Below are 21846 nucleotides of genomic sequence, written 5' to 3' on the forward strand. Positions count from 1 at the left end.
TGTCTCCCGCATTTGCATTGAATCCCATTGACTTTGATGGGAGTGTACATGATCACGAGTCTGCACTAATGCATCTAGTTGTAGGATAGAGACCCAGAGCCTGAGCTCTGCAGTGGGATATCATTGATCACATTTTAGGACCAGCGCCTAAGATAAGGTTTGTATTAACACCCAGATTTTTCTAGTAAAGTTGTAAAATGTGTGTTTGGATTTTTAGTCTGTGACAAAGTTGGCTGAGCCTAAATACAAATGAGAATGCACTTGTAACCATCATAGTAAATATCTTGGAGTGTGGAGCTATTATAATCAAAGTGTGGATGGGGTAAGGCCCTAAACACAGTTTGGCCCAAGCTTTGCTATAATTTGTTTTGTTACATAGACATGCAAGAAAAAGTGATGGTCAGTTGATTTTTTTCCTTTAGATAAAGTGCTGCTTTGTTTAAAATTTCCATTCCAGTATTGGCAAAAGAAGACCCTCACGTCACTGCTTGCACTTCAATCTGGTTTACAGTAACTGGGAAATAATAGAATTATAAGCACTCTCAGTTCTTCCCTTGCTATATCAAACACTTTTTCCCCCCTCCCTTCTCAGGTCAATTTCATATTTTGTCGTCTACATCTTTTAAAAAAAGAAATCATTTGCAGATTTACTCCCCCCCCCCCCCCAAATTTTTTGTTCCAAACTCAAATTAAATGTTATCTGATGATTCTCTTGTTTTTGTTTTGTTGTAGGGGGGGCTAGAGAGCTGAAGGGGAAAATCTGTTTTCCAGAACTGGTAAGTACCTTTTGCTAGACAAGTATAGATTTCCTGATGCTAGATAAGTAATAATTCAGAACGTACAATATACTTTTATTAAGAGCTAGTATCCATAAATGAAGCAAGAAGTATTGATGATTGACTGAAACCAAAATCCTGTCCAGTTTTGCATACAGGAACAATGTTAAAAAACGGACTAAAACTTAGATGTTGCTAACTAAGGTCCCAATCCTGCAAGTGAAATACTTGTGTGTGCAAGGATCACTGTGCAGTTTGAAGGATTGGGGCCTAGAATTCCAGTAGTTTTACAGGTCCAGTAGGCTCCTGATTTATATAACTTGTTAAAATGTAAAGACATGAGTGCTTAAAATGATTGTCAGGATCCTGGATGAAGGTAAGTGGGACTGGTGGCAGGAGTTTGGGATCTCAGAACTGAATCCAGGGGTCAGAGCCAGTATGAGGTTCAAGAGTCAAGTTGAGCGTCAGAACCAGACAGTCAGGAATTGGGCTGAGGCTTAGTTCCAGATATCGGGATCTGTTTTGAGGTTCCAGGGGGTTGATCAGGAGTCAGAATCCAAGTCAGAGCCAAGGTTAGTCCCAGGAATTCAGGAACAGAGAAGCAGGCAATCATGGCAGCTAGGTCAAGATCCACATCATTTCCTGGATACTTCCTGGTACACGCCGTGGCTTTATATAGGTTCAGGGGCCCAATCAGAGATCATTAAGACCACTGTCAGTCAGATTGTTTGAGGAGGAACTTCCTGTGGTGTGCTGTCTCAGCAGATTGTGGGTCTCAGGGAGAGGCTAGGTTCTTCGAGTGATAGACCCTATGCGTATTCCACATGTGGGTACGCATGTGCGCCATGCGCTAGAGTCTGGAAATTTTTCAAAGTAATGTCTGTTGGCCCTCACATGCGTAGTAGCTACCCTCGTGCTTCTGACCGAGGGTATAAGAAGCGGTGCAGGTTGACACCTCTCCAGTTTCTTCTTACTGCAGCGATGGCCTCAGTTGGAATTGTGTCTTCCTTCACTTGGTTCTATAATCTATAAATAAAACATTTGTAGATAGATAGTTATATTCTTAGATTTGTAGGTGATAGTTAAAGTTTATAGTATAGAGTGTTGTGTTTTTTCCCCCCTCCAGTTGGGGAACCTCTCCCCGACTCTGGGATTATGCCCAAAGTCCGTTCAAGAATTGAGTTTCCTGCCTTCGACCCTTCTCCATCAGTAACAAACATCAGCACTCCTGTACAGTCTGGCTGAGGTGCATATTTCTGCAAAGTGCAGTATCTGTCGCTCCTTCCCACCCAGAACTCAAGCAACCTAGGAGCTTCATCTATGGAAGCACCTGATGAAGGCTCTGAGGCCCCTCTCCGATCTGGGCCAAGGAGACCACCCCCCACGTACATCAGCCTTAACTGACCAGTGGTGCCTTTCCAAGCACATTCCTTGGAGCAGAGTCCTAAACATCTAAGCCCAAGGATTCTTCTTCAAGGACTCCACATGAGAGTAAAGTGCTCTCTCATGGACACAAGGATAGATCCCCATTGAGGAATGGCCATAAGAAACATGCTTCCTCCCTGAGCCTGTCCAGGTTGGGTGAGATGTTGCATATGGAACCTAAGGAACTGGCTCTGATGGAGACCCCCAGATCAGAGGGCAAGATACATAAAAAGAAATACCTTCCAATTCCATTGGTCATCTTGGTACCGAAGCCTAAGGATAGACGTTCACTGGTTCCAGCTATGAGTGCTGGTCCAGACCGATAGTCAGTACCACCTCGTCTGTCTAAAGACTTTAGTTGTTGCAGATGTACTGGATCTGTCAGATTTAACTGTGGGAATCCCTTGGACACCAAGGTATCCCGAGACTTGTACACCAACAGAGGATGTATTCCTCCCTTATCCATAGTTTCCATTTCTTTCTGGCCTGGCCCTCCTGATGGGGATGACCTGACTCTGCTGGAGGAGTCAACGTCACCGTCCAAGGAACCGTCTCACTTCCAATCATTTGGCTGGAGTGCCCTGGTACTGACAGCACCACTGCACCGATTGAGTAGTTCTCTCATTCGGATGAATCCAAGGAGATGGCTGAATTGGTATCTCCGTGGATGCTGTTAAGCTCCGATAGACAATTGAGGAGTTATGCTTGCCATTTCACTTGGTATGACCTTCAAACCCCCCCACCCCCAGGGACAGCTAGTACCAATGTCTTTGGGGGTCCCCACAACCTATAGATCCCTCTTTCTGGCCTTATTGTGGGTCTGTGGGATCCTTATGACAGGTGTTTGGACCCCTCTGAAGAGTCGTACCACTCCTCTCCCTCTCACTAGTCAGTGTATGAGGAGGTTGAACCATATCCACAGGTACCAAAGGGTGCCTCTTCACCATCCCTGGACAAGGTGGTCACTCCTTCTCTGCTGGATGACCGCCTCCAGTACCAGGAGCTGCCACAAAGAGTTCCCCGTGACCTACAGATCCTATTAGAGGAGGTCCAGGACCCTCATCACCAACTCCTGGACATATTGAAGCCTCAGGGACCAAATAAGGTGGCCCTGCCCATCAGTGAAACTATACTGGGACCAACTGGAGTGGTATGGCACATCCCATCAGCCTGTGCCCCTCATCAAAAAGAGCTGAGAGGCAATACTTTGTTCCTGGCAAAGGAGCCAAATTATTATGTTCTCATCCTGCCCCTAACTCGCTGGTGGTTCAGGCAGCTCTCGTAAGGGCTAGGTCATATTATCAAAAGACCACCCTGGCAGATAAAGGTTCTAAGGGACTGAAGCTCCTGGGGAGGAAGGTCTTTTCTACAGGCCTGCAATTTCATGTTGCTAACTACCACGCATTGTTAATAAAATGCAATTTTAATACCTATTCCAGGCTTGCAGTCTTCACAGACAAGCTTCCCACAGAAGACAGCCCAATTTCAAGTCTCTCTTAAATGAGGGGAAGCTAGTGACAAAAGTAGTCCTCCAGGCTGCAGTGGATGCAGCAGATGTGGATTCCAGAAGTGTGACCACTGGTCTAGTCATAAGGAAAGATTCCTGGCTGCAATTGTCAGGGTTTCCAAGGGAAGTCCAAAACACCATGCAGGACCATCTCCCTTTTGATGAGTTGGATCTCTTCAATGATAAAACGGACAAGTCCCTGCACTTCCTAAAAGACTTGAGATTGTCTCTGTATTCCCCTAGGATTTATACACCGGCCTCCGGAAGGAAACACCAGAGGCAATCCTATAGACCAAGGCGACCTCCTCCTCATGCAATTTATCAGCTGAGCCGTTGTGCACATGCGAGAAGATTCAGAGGCCTCGCTTCTTGGGCCCCCTCTACTGCCCAGCCTCTACGCTCTCTCTCTCTCTCTCTCTCTCTCAATCACCAGCCAAGAGCCACTTTTGACATATTGGTCGAGACCCATGTACTGTCACTTATGCCAACCCCCCTGTCATCTTTGGGGGCTGTCTTACACTCTTTGCCCAGAACTGGAACAAGATCACTATGGACAGCTCTGTTCTGGAGATTATCCACCAAGGACACTCTGTAGTATTTCTCTCCTTCCCATCTCAGAAACCCGCTGCCCAGTCCCCCTTTGGGGACCTCTCTCATGAGGTAATTTTTCAGTGGGAAGCAGAATCCCTTTTACACCGAGGGGCAATAGAGTGCTTCCCACTTCATTGCCATTGGAGGGGGTTCTTCTATCCATATTTCCTAATCCCCCAAAAAGATGGAGGGTAAAGACCCATCCCACACTTTCAGCAACTCAACCTTCTTATTTGAAAGTTGAAATTCTGGATGATTATGCTGGCATCTATAATCTCCTCCCTTCAGGAAGTGATGTGGTTTGTGGCTCTTGACATAAAGGGTGCATATTTCCATGTGGACATTCACTCATCACACAGGAAGTTCCTTTGTTTTGTGGTAGGCCAGGAACACTTTGAGTTTTGAGTCCTCCCCTTTGGCTGACTACGGCACCGAGTATTTATTTACAAAGATTTTCTCTGTGGTAGCAGCCCAGATGAAATGCCGGGGCTATACGGTGTTCCCATATGTGGACAATTGGCTCCTGGTAAGCTGATCTTGTCAGGAGGTGAGGTTGGTGACAGGGTTTCTGATACAACTTTTAACAGCCCTAGTCATGTGGATAAATGAAGAAAAGTCTGTTTTGTTACCCACAAAGTCAATAAACTTTATAGGGGCAAGGTTGGATTCCGTTTCTGTGAGAGTGTTTCTTCCCTCAGAAAGGTTTCATGCAATGGGCAACCTGATTTCACACATCACCCACAGATCACAAGCCACAGTGCACAAGTGCCTCTGACAGTTTGGCCACATGCACCTACGTGACTCCTTTCTCTAGACTCCACTTGTGGTGCTTGTAGACTTGGCTTCACTCGATCTATCGACCAAGCAAGGACCAAATCAACTCCAGGTTGCTCCTGCCAGAGTTGTTACCTCCTTAACTTGGTGGTTGAATCTAGAAAAGTTCATGGTGTGAGTTCCCTTCAGCCCTCCCATCCCCAGGGCCACCATTATGACAGACACCTCTCTTCTGGGATGGGGTGCTCACCTGGACAACCACACTGCTCATGGCACCTGGACTCCATTAGAGGCCAGGCTGCATATAAACGTATTGGAACTGAGAGAGGTCCATTGTGTGCAAGGCTTCCTTCTGCTTATACGCTTGCTCCATATACAGATAATATTGGCCAATATCACTGCAATGGGCTATATAAAACACACACACACACACACACACACACCAAGAGAGAGAAAAAAAAAATCTCATCCCCTCTGCCAGGAAGTGGTCATCTTTGGAACTGGTGCATCAGGAACCACATCACAATACCAGGAATGTGCATTGCTTTAACAACAACACCCTGGCAGACAAATGGAACAGAAGCTTCATGATAGACTACAAGTGGGAAGTTCACGACGCAGTCGTAAGTGAGATATTTACACAGTGGAGTACTCCGTTATATGACTTCTTTGTATCCCAAATGAACAGAAAGCTCCCCCTATGTTGCTCAAGGGAAGTCATGAGTTGCGACTCCCAAGGTGATGCTCTGCTCATGTCCTGGATGAATGGCTGCAGATAGGTCTTTCCTCCCATTCTCCTGTTTCTGCAGCTCATAGAGAGGATACACTGCGACAAAGCCAGCATCGTTCTCCGAGCACCCCACTGGCCCAGACAATTCTGGTTCATGGAACTTCTAATAATGTTTGCCTGCCCAGCAGTCATTATCCACCCGTTCCCAGATCTCCTAATCCACAACTGGGGGAAGACCAAGTATCCCAGTATGGGTGAAGTCCACCTCACTTCCTGGTTTTTGGATGGGTGTTGGAAATAGAACTCTCATGTTCGGCCCCTGTTCAGGTGCTCCTTAACCAGAGTAGAAAAGTGTATTATAGAACCTGCTATCAGGCCAAGTGAAGACTTTTTTTGGCCTAGGCATGACTACACCAACATTCTCCAGATCCTGTAAGCATCCTGGTTGTTCTAGACTATCTCCTGTGCCTGAAGACTTCACGTGTCTCTGTTAGTTCGCTAAGAGTACATGTAACAACTATTAGTGCCTTCCTTCCCTCTGGTGGACAGACACTCCATTTTTACTCACAAAGCTACAGTATAATTCATGAAAGGCCTGACCAGGACCTTCCCACCAGTATTTAAACCTATGCCTCAGTGGCACCTTCATCCGTGTCCTATCCAAGCTTACTAGTGCACCTTTTGAACCCATGGTGAATTGTACCATGGCCCACATGTTCGTGAAGGTGGCATTTGTAGTAGCGATCACCTCAGCGAGCTCAGTGCCATCATGATGGCTCCTCTTTATACAGTGTTGCATAAAGAAAAAGTTTCTCTTCAACTACGCCCCAAGTTTCCCTCCAAGGTTGTTTCTGAGTTCCATATCAAATGATACACTTGTATTTTTCCCCAAAACCTATGCTTCCTCTGAAGATAAGAGACTTCATTCCCTCAATGTCCAGTGTGGTCTGGCATTCTATCTGCAAAGAACCAAGCTCATTAGGAAATCACTGAGACTCTTTATCTCCATAGCAGAGATAACACGGGGGAAAGCCATATCCTTCCAGAGGATTTCTAAGTGGGTCTCAGGAGGCATCTTAGAGTGCTGCAAGATAGCAAACATTCCTCCCTCTGGAGGTGCTGCAGCTCACTCCACATAAGCAGAAGCTCCCTCCATGGCATTCCTATCAGATGTTCTGCTGCAGGACACCAGCAGAGCAGCCACTTGGAGTTTGATGCACACATTTGCGATATACTACGCTCTAGTTCATGCCTCAGCTGTGGATGCAGCAGTGGGATCGGTAGATTGCAAGGATTTTTGCTACCAGCTTCCTTGAACTTGCCTCCAGCCTGAATACTGCTTGCCAGTCACCCAAGTGTGGAATACACATAGGGACCATCACTTGAAGAAGTAGTGGCGGTTACTTACTGTAACTGGAGGTTCTTCAAGATGTTTGGTACCTATCTGTATTCCACTACCCACCCTCCATTCTGTCTGCTTCGGATTTTCTTGGATTTGCAATGAGAAGAGGAACTGGAGAAGTGTTGACCCATGCTGCCTCTTATATCCTAGGTCAGGAGCATGAGGAGCACTACTGTGCATGTGCATGCCATTGGACACTGCTTTGAAGAATTTCTGGACTTGAGCGTATGGTGCACATGTGTATTCACTTGTGGAATACGGATAGGGACCACACATCTCAAAGAACCTCCAGTTCCAGTAAGTAATCTCCACTTTCAGCTGCTGTCAGATGGCAGTGTGAGGATGTTGATTTCCTGGGAGCCCTGCAGGCCTGGGTTCATGTTCCACCAGCCTTATGCTAAGTGTCCTGAATATTAAGAATTGAAATGTACAAAAGGAATGAAACCTAAAAAGTAAGGTTTCTTCAGCAAAGTTAACTCTGTCCCCTTGCATATAGCTTTTGTGTTGCTACTAGGGCTGTCAAGGATTAAAAAAATTAATCACAGTTTTAACTGCACTGTTAAACAATATTAGAATACCATTTATTTAAATATTTTGGGTTTTTTTCTATATTTTCAAATATAGGATCAGGGCTGGGGGCTCTGGGTGCGGGGCTTCACCCCTCCCCCCATTCCCGCCCAGGAAATAGCAGGTGGGGGCTGGCCTCAGCCCCCTCTCGCCCCCTCGCCACCGACTGGGAAGCAGAGGGCTGAGGTTTCAGCTCACATTGCTGATGCCTCCTGCTGCTCCCATAGGTATGCGATTAACACGTTAATTTTGCTTTCAGTTAATCGCAGACATTAACTGCAATTAATTTACAGCCCTAATTGCTACTTCATGTGTTAAATATATGCTTTTAAAATATAGTATATTGGTAACATAGTTGGATTAAAGTTGCACTGAGATCTTTAATTTTGAAGCTTTCTAACTTTTGTGCATTTGTTTGAGAAGAAAAACAGGTGCTAGTGCGTTTATGTAACTGCTGTGACAGTATAAGTAGTATGTAATTCAATCTAGCTATTAATATTCATATTTTATATATACATATATGCACTAACTTAAATAACCACATTTGACTGTTTGTCTGATTGTAGCAAGGTCTTGAAGTAACTAAATATCAATGAAGGATTATTCTTATTTGTGAAGAATCTATTCTAGCAAGAAATTGCACTGTGGACTACTGCCTCCAAAAGCAGAAACCTATTAAGCTAATGGCAAATCTGCTTCTTCAGTCAGCAGCATTCCTAGTTGAGGCTTGGTAGGAACAGTCTGAGGTACAATAGATCTATATTCCACAGTCATCCTTTTTTGCATTGGCGATGACCAGTTGAAGTACAGAGTAAGCCATCTCTCCTTTCCTTTTTAAAAACCACATGAGATTAAACATATTCAGGCCAACACAATCCTGCTCTTTCAAGTGTCAGTCTACTGCCTGTCTAATTGCAACTATAATTTAGGGTTTGATCATGTTGTCATTGAAGTCGAGAGAAAAACACCATATACATCAGTGGAAGCAGGATCGGGCCCTTATAAATCCAAAAAAGCATGTATACATCTGCAATATCACTTTCAAAGTATTTAGTGTCCAATTTATTTTTATAAATTTCTGCACCTGCCCAGATGACATAAAAAAGCTAATGAGTTATCTTCTAGGAAAAAAGATGGTGAACAGCACTCATCCTTTTATTTCTTTTAGATTTTAATTTAAGTTCAAGTTCATTAAAAGTTGTAATAGACTTGCAAAATGTGCTTGAAAATTTACCGGCCCAGACACAATCTACTCATCTCTTTACCATGATGTTAATTAAAATACATGTGATATTTAACCCACCTGTTCCCGATAGGTCTAAGACTTGTCGGTGTTCCTTGCTCTCCACTCTCTAAGTTGGTAGCACCTAGTAGAAATGATCTCATTCAAAATAAGACTTTTTGGAGTATTGCACATAGTTGCATGCTTAAAGTTCTGACCTTGACTGTTTGACAGTGAGTTACTCCTCCCTACAGGAAAGGAAACTGTCAGTTCTTCTTCGAGAGCTGATCCCTGTGGGTGTTTACTGTGGGTGTGCACATGCTCCGTATGCTCAGGACCAGAAATTCTTCAATAGCCATGCCAGCTCATCTGAAGCTGTGCCTCCTAGTGCTGCCCTCTGAGGGCATAAATGCCGGTACGGACCGACTGACCCCCATTTCTTTTTCTGTCACCCATGGTTGGGGATGGAACCTCCTGTGTTCATTTCTTTTCTTTGGTGTTCGTCTTAGTTGAGTCTGTAAATACTATAAAAAATATTCCTAGTTAGTTAGCAAAGTTTAGTGCTTGTTAGTTGGGGTTGGGGTGGGGGTCTTCTCTTTCTAGTTCTCCCTTTTTCTTCAGTGCATCAATTATGCCCGAGTGCCAAGGCTTGCCTGACATGCCCCTTGGTTTTCCTAGTGAGCATCTTCATGAAATTTGTGCTGCCTCAGGGAATCACATGTCCCCCTCAAAGTGCAGTATCTGCCATGCCTTCCTCCGTGTATCAGACAAGCTTTTGATTTCAGGCTCCACAAGCACCTTGTGGCACTTTGCACAGGGCCCAGTTAGGATCTAGGACCCCCTCCCATCCAGAACCACCAGGCAGCACATTTCTGGTTTTTGGTACTGGTGGTTTTCAGTTCTCCCCCAAACACAAGAACTCCGTGAAGCAGAGACATGAGACTGACCATGGCAAACTTTCCCACAAGAAGAGGGACAAATCCCCGCATAAGTCCTCCAAAAATATGTCTGCTTTTCCTCTTTCCCTGGCACCGCCAGAGATCTGTATCCCGGAATGAGCGCACCTGAAGCTTGTACAGCAAAGACATTGATGGTACCAGGAACTCAATGCCCAAACCTGCACATGGACAGACCATCAACAACTCCCGTGGATCATATAGATAGAAGGGACTGTTCTCTCCTTCTCCAACAGTACTGACCATGCACAGACCTTCTGTCTCCAAGACAGCATTGATGGCCCTGACAAAGCCCAGGACCCTGGACAGTTCACCTCAGGCAGGTCCTTGATATGCTCTCCTGGAGGATTTGGCTATCTATGCAGACCTGGAGTTCCTGATTTTCACAGAGCCGAAACTGTTGCAGAAGGTTCCTGCTTCATCAGTCTACCCAACATTCACCGGTACCAAGGCTTAGCCAGGAACTGGAGGCTCAGGCTTGGTTTCTTTCCTACCTACTGCTTCTGATCAGATGGAATCAAATTCCATGGTACCTCAACGATGAAACATAAGGAGGCCTCTTCATTGGACAAATATGATCTGGTACCGACCGGCCCTCCAGTTAGCTGATTGGAGGACTAACAGTCCAGGCAGGGCTTCCAGATCAACTCTACCTCCCTGCCCTTGTTAACAGCAATTCTGGCCCAGGGACCAATGGTGCCACCATGGGGGCCACCTCTGTTCCACAATAGTCCATTGCATCAACCTTATTGGAGCCCCTGGAATATACTTCCGGGCATCTGAATATGAGGATCCTGAGTTCTGCACCCAGGAATGGTCACCACCAAGCAAAGAAGCACAGTCTTCATGGCAGCAGTTGATGGAGTACCAACGGTACCAATGGTACTCTCTTTGTCCTTTCCAGATGAAGCAGTATCACCAGCCTCTCCCTCTTCTCCAGACAATTTTAAGCAGTACCAGGACCTTCTCCGAAGTATTGCAGACATGGTCTCCAGAGTCTTCTGGAGGAGGTCTAGGATTTAACTCTCAAGCTCCTAAACATACTTCAGCCTATGGATCCATCTAAAGTAGAACTCCCAATTAATGAGGCCATCACAGAACCTGCCAGAATAGTCTGGCATACACCTGTGCCCTGCCCCAAGAGTGGGCTGAGAAACGTTGATTAAACTAGCTAGAGACCTAAAGGGTAACAAGAAAACATTCTACAAATACATTAGAAGCAAGAGGAAGACCAAGGACAGGGTAGGCCCATTACTCATTTTGGGGGGGGGGGGAACACAATAACAGAAAATGTGGAAATGGCAGAAGTTGCTAAATGGCTCCCCCCTCCCCCCCGGATTCACCAGAAAGGATAGTAGCAATTGGACATGTCAAACCCCCTCCCCAAGTTTTCACCAGAAAGGATAGTAGCAATTGGACATCTAACATAGTGAATGCCCATGGAAAATGAGGTAGGATCTGAGGCTAAAAATAGGGAAAGAACAAGTTAAAAATTACTTAGACAAGTTAGATATCTTGAAGGTGGCAGGGCTTGATGAAATACAACCTAGAATACTCAAGGAGCTGACTGATGAGATATCTGAGCCATTAGCAATTCTCTTCGAAAACTCCTGGATGACGGGAGAGATTCCAGAGGACTGGAAGAGGGGAAATATGGTGCCAATCGAGAAGAAGGACAATCCGGGGAATTACAGACCAGTCAGCTTAACTTCAGTACCTGGAAAGATAATGGAGCAAATAATAAAGCAATCAATTTGCAAACACCTAGAAGATAATAAGGTGATAAGTAAAAGTCAACATGGATTTGCCAACCACAAAATCATGTCAAACCAACCCAATAGCTTTTTATGACAGAATAACAAGCCTGGTGGATAGGAGAGAAGCGGTAGACGTGGTATATCTTGACTTTAGTAAGGCTTTTGATTCTGTCTCTCATGACAGACAATATAGACAGCTGCAGCGGCACAGGAGCCAGCAAACACAGCTGTAAACAGGGGAGTTTGCAAGAGGAGTTTGAGGGGAAGACTAAGAGAGCCAGGCAGAGGAACAGACAGGCTAGTGAAGGGAGTGTGTGGTGGTCTGGCAGTGTTTTGGTGCTTGTTGGGGGTTTGTGTTGCTGTGGGTGGTGGTGTTTTGGTTTGGTTTGTCTTTCCCGGACTAACAGGACTTAGGAAGGCTAGACAGATACAGAGGCAACAGTGGTAATGACCCAAGCTGTGGAAGACACAATGAAGATGACTGGATGCGGAAGCTGCGGTATGTACATGATCCTGGAGGGGGTACCTGAAAAGAGTTTCGTCTGCATGAAGTGCCACCTGATAGAGCTGATGGAAGAAAAGATCCGAGGATTGGAGATGCAGGTGGAAACTCTGGTTGAGTTTAGAAGGGGGTTCGAGCGGATGATGGAGCAAAGACATGAGGAGGCTGAAGGGAAAAGCTCAGACTTGCAGATGGAAGCAGGACCAAAGAGACTACTGGGTGAGGAAAGTGGACAGTGGAAGCATGTGACTAAGAGCACCAGGCAGAGGAAAAGACGGGCTAGTGAAGGAGAAATAGAGCTCAGGAACAGTTTTGCGGAGTTGGAAAATGAAGAAGGGGCACAGCAGGTGGTCGCTGAAGGTGAGAGGGCAAGGAAGAAGAGAAGAGCAGCTAGTCCTATAGGAAGAGGGGAATAGTCAATGGAGATAACACCAAATATGAGCCCCAGGAGGATACGGGATGGGTTGCGGAGGATTGCAAGGGACAATAGGAATCGAGAGGACTTGCAGCCAGAGGGAACAGGGGATAGACCGGAGAATCACACCATTACTAGGAAAAGGCAGGTCTACATGAATGGGGACTCTTTACTGAGAAGAATAGACAGGCCTGTAACTAGAGCTGATCCAGAGAACAGAAGGGGGTGCTGTCTGCCAGGTGCTAATATATGGGATGTGGACCTGAGGCTGAAGAGGATCCTGATGGGAGCGGGAAAGAATCCACTGATTGTCCTTCATGTGGGAACACATGATACGGCTAGATTCTCGCTGGAACGTATCAAGGGAGACTATGCCAGGCTGGGGAAGACGTTTAAGGAAATCGAGGCTCAGGTGATCTTCAGTGGGATTCTGCCTGTTCCTAGAGAAGGGCAACAAAGGTGTGACAAGATTATGATGATCAACAGATGGCTCAGGCAGTGGCGCTGTAAGGAGGGCTTTGGGATATATGGCCACTGGGAAGCATTCATGGACAGAGGACAGTTCTCTTGGGATGGACTTCACCTGAGTAGGGAGGGAAATAGACTTCTAGGATGGAGGCTGGCACAACTGATTAAGAGAGCTTTAAACTAGGAATTTGGGGGAGATGGTTGGGAGATGTCCAGGTAATCTCCACGCCGGATTTTAACATTGAGAGGGAAGAAAACGAAGTAAGAAAGGATACAGCTGTGGGTAGGAGAATGGACATAAGGAGGAAGGGTAGCGTAGATACTAGTCTAATAGGTGATACTGGCAGTAGAATGTCTGTGCCTAATCGGGTAAAGAATGTGAGAGAAGCCAAACAGCAAAAATTAAGATGTTTGTACATTAATGCGAGGAGCCTAGGTAACAAACTGGAGGAACTAGAGCTATTGGTGCAGGAAGTGAAACCAGATATTATAGGGATAACAGAAACATGGTGGAATACTAGTCATGACTGGAGTACAGGTATTGAAGGGTATGTGCTGTTTAGGAAAGACAGAAATAAAGACAAAGGTGGTGGAGTAGCATTGTATATCAATGATGAGGTAGACTGTAAAGGAATAAGAAGTGATGGAATGGATAAGACAGTCTGTCTGGGCAAAAATCACATTGGGGAAGAAAGCTACTAGAGCCTCCCTTGGGATAGTGCTTGGGGTGTGCTCTAGACCGCCGGGATCCGATTTGGATATGGATAGAGACCTCTTTAGTATTTACTTCATTAAAAACATTAATGGGAATTGTGTGATCATGGGAGACTTTAACTTCCCAGATATAGACTGGAAGACAAGTGCTAGTAGTAATAATAGGGCTCAGATTTTCCTGAATGCGATACCTGATGGATTCCTCCACCAAGTAGTTGCTGAACCAACAAGAGGGGATGCTGTTTTAGATTTGGTTTTGGTGAGTAGTGAGGACCTCATAGAAGAAATGGTCGTAGGGGACAGCCTTGGTTCGAGGGATCATGAGCTAATTCAGTTCAAACTAAATGGAAGGATAAACAAAAATAGATCTGTGACCTAGGGTTTTTGATTTCAAAAGGGCTAACTTAAAAAAATTAAGGAAATTAGTTAAGGAAGTGGATTGGACTGAAGAACTTGTGGCTCTAAAGGCGGAGGAGGCCTGGATTTACTTCAAGTTAAAGTTGCAGAAACTATCAGAAGCCTGCATCCCTAGAAAGGGGAAAAAACTCATAGGCAGGAGTTGTAGACCAAGCTGGATGAGCAAGCATCTCAGGGAGGTGATTAAGAAAAAGCAGAAAGCCTACAAGGAGTGGAAGATGGGAGAGATCAGCAAGGAAAGCTACCATATTGAGGTCAGAACATGTAGGGATAAAGTGAGAGGCCAAAAGCCATGTAGAGTTGGACCTTGCAAAGGGAATTAAAACCAATAATAAAAGGTTCTATAGCCATATAAATGAGAAGAAAACAAAGAAAGAAGTGGGACTGCTAAACACTGAGGATGGAGTGGAGGTTAAGGATAATTTAGGCATGGCCCAATATCTAAACAAATACTTTGCCTCAGTCTTTAATGAGGCTAATGAGGAGCTTAGGGATAATGGTAGGATGACAAATGGGAATGAGGATATGGAGGTAGATATTACCACATCTGAGGTAGAAGCCAAACTCGAACAGTTTACTGGGACTAAATCAGGGGGCCCAGATAATCTTCATCCAAGAATATTAAAGGAACTGGCACATGAAATTGCAAGCCCATTAGCAAGAATTTTTAATGAATCTGTAAACTCAGGGGTTGTACCGTATGACTGGAGAATTGCTAACATAGTTCCTATTTTTAAGAAAGGAAAAAAAGGTGATCCGGGTAACTACAGGCCTGTTAGTTTGACATCTGTAGTATGCAAGGTCTTGGAAAAAATTTTGAAGGAGAAAGTAGTTAGGACATTGAGGTCAATGGTAACTGGGACAAAATACAACATGGTTTTACAAAAGGTAGATCGTGCCAAACAAACCTGATCTCCTTCTTTGAGAAGGCAACAGATTTTTTTTAGACAAAGGAAAAGCAGTGGATCTAATTTACCTCAATTTCAGTAAGGCCTTTAATACGGTTCCACATGAGGAATTATTAGCTAAATTGGAAAAGATGGGGATCAATATGAAAATTGAAAGGTGGATAAGGAACTGATTAAAGGGGAGACTACAATGGGTCATACTGAAAGGTGAACTGTCAGGCTGGAAGGAGGTTACTAGTGGAGATCCTCTGGGATCGGTTTTGGGACCAATCTTATTTAATCTTTTTATTACTGACCTTGGCACAAAAAGTGGGAATGTGCTAATAAAGTTTGCGGATGACACGAAGCTGGGAGGTATTGCCAATACAGAGAGGGACCGAGATATTCTACAGGAAGATCTGGATGACCTTGTAAACTGGAGTAATAGTAATAGCATGAAATTTAATAGTGAAAAGTGCAAGGTCATGCATTTAGGGATTAATAACAAGAATTTTCGTTATAAACTGGGGACGCATCACTTGGAAATAACAGAGGAGGAGAAGGACCTCGGTGTATTGGTTGATCACAGGATGACTGAGCTGCTAATGTGATATGGGTGTGAAAAAAGCTAATGCGGTCTTGGGATGCATCAGGCGAGGTATTTCCAGTAGAAATAAGGCGATGTTAGTACCGTTATACAAGGCACTGGTGAGACTTCATCTGGAATATTGTGTGCAGTTCTGGTCTCCCATGTTTAAGAAGGATGAATTCAAACTGGAACAGGTACAGAGAAGGGCCACTAGGATGATCCGAGGAATGGAAAACCTGTCTTATGAAAGGAGACTCAAAGAGCTTGGCTTGTTTAGCCTAATCAAAAGAAGGCTGAGGGGAGATATGATTGCTCTCTATAAATATATCAGAGGGATAAATACCACGGAGGGAGAGGAATTATTTAAGCTTAGTTCCAATGTGGACACAAGAATAAATGGATATAAACTGGCCATCAGGAAGTTTAGACTTGAAATTAGATGAAGGTTTCTAACCATCAGAGGAATGAAGTTCTGGAATAGCCTTCCAAGGGGAGCAGTGGAGGCAAAAGACATATCTGGCTTCAAGACTAACCTTGATAAGTTTATGGAGGGGATGGTATGATGGGATCAATTAATTGCCAAAATTAGGCTATTAATTGATCTTTGACTATTAGCGGTAAATATGCCCAATGGCCTGTGATGGGACACTAGATAGAGTGGGATCTGAGTTACTACAGAGAATTCTTTCCTGGGTGTCTGGCTGGTGAGTCTTGCCCACATGCTCAGGGTTTAGCTGATCGCCATATTTGGGGTTGGGAAGGAATTTTCCTCCAGGGTTGATTGGCAGAGGCCCTGGGGGGGTTTCGCCTTACTCAAGCATGGGGCACGGGTCACTTGCTGGAGGATTCTCTGCACCTTGAAGTCTTTAAACCACAATTTGAGGACTTCAGTAGCTCAGACATAGGTCAGGGTTTGTTACAGGAGTGGGTGGGTGAGATTACGTGGCCTGCGTTGTGCAGGAGGTCAGACTAGAAGATCATAATGGTCCCGTCTGACCTTAAAGTCTATGACCTTCTCATAAACAAGCTAGGGAAGTACAGCCTAGATGGAGCTACTGTAAGGTGGGTGCACAACTGGTTGGAAAATTGTTCCCAGAGAGTAGCTATCAGTGGTTTACAGTCAAGCTGGAAGGGTATATCAAGTGGGGTTCTGCAGGGATTGGTCCTGGAGTCTGTTCTGTTCAGTATCTTCATAAATGATTTAGATAATGGCATGGAGAGTACACTTCCAAATTTTGCACATGATGCCAACCTGGGAGGGGTTGCAAGTGATTTTTGGAGGATAGAATTAAAATTCAGAATTATGTGGACAAACTGGAGAAATGGTCTGAAGTAAATAGGATGAAATTCAATAAGGACAGATGCAAAGTACTCCACTCAGGAAGGAACAATCAATTTTACACATACAAAATGGGAAATGACTGCCTAGGATGGAGTACTATGGAAAGGGATCTGGGGGTTATAGTGGATCACAAGCTAAATATGAGTCAGTGTAACACTGTTCCACAAAAAATGAATATCATTCTGGAATGTATCAGCAGGAGTATTGTAAGCAAGACACAAGAAGTAGTTCTTTCACTCTATTCCATGCTGATAAGGCCTCAGCTGGAGTACTGTGTCCATTTCTGGGCACCACATTTTAGGAAAGATGTGGACAAATTGGAGAAAGAGCAGAAGAGAGCAACAAAAATGATTAAAGGTCTGGAAAACATGAACTATGAAGAAAGATTGAAAAAATTGGGTTTGTTTAGTCTGGAGAAGAGAAGGCTGAGAGGGGACATAAGTTATCAAGTAAGTACACAAAAGATTGTTACAAAGAGGAGAGTAAAAAATTGTTCTCCTTAATATCTGAGGCTAGGACAAGAAGCAGTGGGCTTAAATTGCAGCAAGGGCGGTTTAGGTTGGACATGAAGAAAAACTCCCGTGTCACGGTGATTAAGCACTGGAACAAATTGCCTTGGGAGGTTGTGGAATCTCTGTCATTGGAAGTTTTTAAGAACCGGTTAGACAAATGCCTGTCAGAAATGGTCTAGTTATTACATAGTCCTGCCTTGAGTGCAGGGGGCTGGACTAGATGACCTACTGAAGTCCCTTCCAGTCCTACACTTCTATGATTCTGTGATTACTTTGTTACCTCTACGGAGCAAAATTTTTGTTTTCCCCCTCTAGCCCCAATTTCCTGGTGGTGCAGGTAGTTACAGAACAAAGTTGGCTACACCAGCCCAAGTCCACCCCACAGGATAGAGACACCAAGTGACTAATCCTTTATGGAAGGAAGCTGTTCTCTTTGGCTAGTGTAGCAATCCAGATAGCTAACCACCACGCTTTAATGTCCAAATCCAATAGCTTATCATAACTTAAGTTGTAATTTGTGAACAAACTTCAAGATTTCAGAACCCAGTTCCAGGCCATCCTGGATAAGCTAAAGCTAGTTGCTCAGACTTCCCTCTGGGCATCCCTTGATGTAGTTGACACAGGAGCATGGCCCATGACTACCTCAATAGACATGAGAAGAGCTTCATGAATCTCTTTCCCAAAGAGATTCAGATCTCCCTTTTGTTGAGGGTACCAACTTATTTAGTGACAAGACTGATGAGTCACAACCCTTCGCTTTTTGGATATTTATACTCTGGCACCCAGGAGAAAGTATTCTAGGCCTCTTCTGCTTCATCATTGTCCACTGCCTCCATCCCTCTTCCAGCAGAGGACATGTGGACTTCCCAAGAAGTAGCAGAAGACCCAGTGGTGTAGACAGCTGGCACCACCGTTCTCTACTTCTGTCTCAACCAGGAAGCCATTTTGAGGTGGTGCCAGAGGATCCACAGCCAATCTCTGTAATGCCTGTTCCCACCCCCTTTGGTGGCTGGCTGGCCCACTTTTTTCCCCAGTGTGGAACATCGGCACCATCACAATGGACTTATGGGTTCTGGATATGGTATCAAAAGGTTGTTCTAGACTTGCTCCCCCTCCCCCAAACTCCTCCTCCCTGTCCCTTTTCAGGGACCACTCTCAGAGGATTCTCAAGCAAGATGTGTACTCCCTTCTTCAACTTGGGGCAATAGAGCCCCTCCCACCCTTTCATGCAGGGAAGGGCTTTTATTCAAGGTACTTCCTCACTCCCAAAAAGAATAGGTTGAAGGACCCATTCTGGACCTCAGACAATTGAATGTCTTTATATGATACTCAAAGTTCAGAATGACCACGTTGGCCTTTGTAATACCCTCCCTCATCTCGGGTGACTGGTTTATGACCTTGGATTTGAAGGATGCATGTTTTTATTTGGAGATTTACCCTGCTCACAAAAGGTTCCCACACTTCAGGGGACCAGGCACACAGGGAGTTCCCTTTTAGCCTCTCCACGGCCTCAAGGATATTTATGAAAGTCCTTGTGTTGGTGGCAACATATCTCTGCACTCAAAGGAAATTGCTATTTCCTTACCTGGACAATAGGCTGCTCGTTCAGTCATGCCAGGAGGTATATGAAACAACCACCGCTTTTTCTTCCACTTTTTCATTCCTTAGGACTTCAAGTCAATTTAGACAAGTCCATATTAATGCCCTAATAAACAGTACAGTTCATAGGGGTGGACCTGAACTCAGGTATAGTGAGTTACTCGGGACTGATTTCGAGCCATGAGTGGTCTCATCAGCTAGCTTAGTCTCAGCCCTCATGCTACATTCCAATCTCGCCAGGTTCTATTAGGCCACATGGCAACATGCATCTGTGTCACCCTGTTTGTACAAATGCATACGCAATGTCTTCAAGTACGGTTATGGACAGTTTATACCCTGAACAGGGACTCCTTGGCCAAGGTCTCTTGTCCATGGGATGTGCTGACATTGCTCAGCTGATGGAAAAACAAAGACGCAGTATATGTTAGGGTCCCTTTTGTTCCAGCACCACCTCAAAGACACTTACCACAGACACCTCCCTACTGGGATGAGATGTGCCTCTCAAAGACCAGACAGCCCAAGCGTCCTGGTCCCTGCAGGAATCCTGTCTCATGACAGGTTCTCTAAGCATGCAAGACATTCCTGCCCATCATTTGATCTACACATGACCAGGTCAGGTTGGACAATATGACTACTGTCTACTATATAAACAAGCAGGGAGGAGCAAGATTCCCCCCCTTCCCACTTTGCAGAAAAGGGATCCTCCTCTGGAACCTGGTGCACTGGATCACTTTCTCAGCCATTAACATATTGGCGTAATGAATTCGCTGGTGGACAGCCTCAGCAAGTACTTTCACACAGACCATGAGTCGGAATTTCACCCATCAGTAGCATAGTGTGATTTCTGGAAATGGGGAGTCCTGTCTTGGTACCTCTTTACAACACAGCACAACAAAAAACGCCTGGCTTACTATCTCCAGACAGCCCAAAGTCTCAACTCTGGAGCAGATACCTCCTTGGTGCAGAGGTCAGAACCTCTGATGTATGTCTTCCCACTTCCAGTCCCACTGCTTTCTCGGATACTCAGGAAGATCAAACTCAACAAAACAACAGTGATCCTCATAGCTCCCTGGTAGGCAAGGCAATTCTGGTTCACCACCATATCACAATTAGCCTCTTGCCCATGCATCCAGCTTCAGCCATTCCATAACAAGGGTAAGGTGACCCCAATCTAGTTGTCATACTGTCCTGCAGTGGCCCAAGAGCGTGAGTACCAATCTCAGGGTAGACTGTTAAGAACCAGGACACAACCCCCAAATTGGTTGTAAGGTCTGTACTTAAATTTCATCAAGTAATTATCTTGCCTAAACATGGAATTCACTTGCAAGACCCATCTTAATGGGGGGAGTGATGGGGGGGGGGAGGGGAAAGCGCAAAACAGACTTGTCCTCCTTAGTGTTCCACTCTAGTCAGTCGGTGTCAATGGGCTTTCTTGTCAGACAGGACATAACACATTCTGTTGGAAACTAGCATTTTTTCTTCGAGTGCTTGCTCATGTAGATTTCATTGTAGGTGTGCACGCGCCCGCTGGTGTGCGAGGTCGTCGGAGATTTTTGTCTTAGCGGTATCTGTAGGGTTGGCAGTGGCGTCCCCTTGAGTGCTGTGCTCATGTGCCGGTATGTCAGGCGCTCCCAATCCTACACCCTCTCAGTTCCTTCTTACCACCCATGGTGGTTAGTCGGAGTTCCTTTCCTTTCATTGCAAGGGCTAGCGGTTAACTTTGAGCCTTAGGGCCTTGTAAATATTTTGTTTATTGTAGTTTAGTGTTCAATAGTTAAGTGTAGTTAGCAGTTAGAGTCTCAGCAGGGACTTCACTCCAGGCGGGGCATGCCCCAGTCTCCCGGGTTTAAGCCATGCGTGGACTGCAGCTAGCCTATAAGTGACCCCCATAGCGGCTGCCTCAAGTGCCTGGGGGAGTTACACGTTAGAGATAAGTGCCGAATTTGTAAAAACTTTCTGTCCCGCACGCAGAAGGAGTGGGATATTCGGTTACAGGCTCACCTCATGGAGTCCGCCCATCATCTGGCTTCCGTGCTGTCCCGCCAGGACTTACCAAGTACCTCGGCCTCTTTGCACAGTGCACCCCTGGCACCGGGCTCCGCCCAGCACCGTTCCCCATCGCTGGTGCGCAAAAAGAAGGCTAGGAAGCACGGCTCCCTGGCACCAGGCAAGAAGGGCCATGGGTAAGGCTGTGTGTGTCTGTCACAGAGGTAATGGAAGTCACGGATTCTGTGCCTTTCCGTGACCTCCGTGATTTCTGTAGCAGCTGGTGCTGGCTCAGGGACTGCCTGAGCCGGGCAGCCCCTGGGCCAGCAGCAGCAGTTTGGGTGTGTGGGAGGGGACTCAGGGCTAGGGACAGGAGAGTGAGCGATGCAGGGGGCCTTACTTTGGGTGGGGGCTCTCCAGCTCCCACTGGCATAGGCGGAGGAGGAGCCAGGGGGCTCTGTGTGCTGTTGGAGCCCCCCTGCCTGGAGCTGTGGGGACACGCGGAGCCCAGTAGGGAGCCTGCAAACCGCACCAATCCCCTCCCTCCAGCACCAGCAACATGGCCCAGCTGCGTACCACGGCTGGCCTGCTCCCCCAGCACCTGTGGTGCCCCCTGGACCACCACCCCCTGAGCACCCATGGCTCTCCCTCCACCCCCAAATTTTAGTTAGGGGTATATAGTAAAAGTCATGGACAGGTCACAGGCCG

General features: G+C 45.7%; 1 protein-coding gene across 1 annotated transcript in view; it reads left to right on the plus strand.

Moving 5' to 3' along the window:
• Positions 1–21846, plus strand: part of PHF21A (PHD finger protein 21A) — a 273573-nt gene that overhangs the window by 61332 nt on the left and 190395 nt on the right. The window contains exon 3 of the mRNA XM_065403270.1: positions 733–776. The gene's annotated coding sequence lies outside the window, so the exon portion shown is untranslated. The remainder of the gene's footprint in view (positions 1–732; positions 777–21846) is intronic.

This window comes from Emys orbicularis, chromosome 4, assembly GCF_028017835.1.
Source record: "Emys orbicularis isolate rEmyOrb1 chromosome 4, rEmyOrb1.hap1, whole genome shotgun sequence".
Lineage (NCBI taxonomy): Eukaryota > Metazoa > Chordata > Testudines > Emydidae > Emys > Emys orbicularis.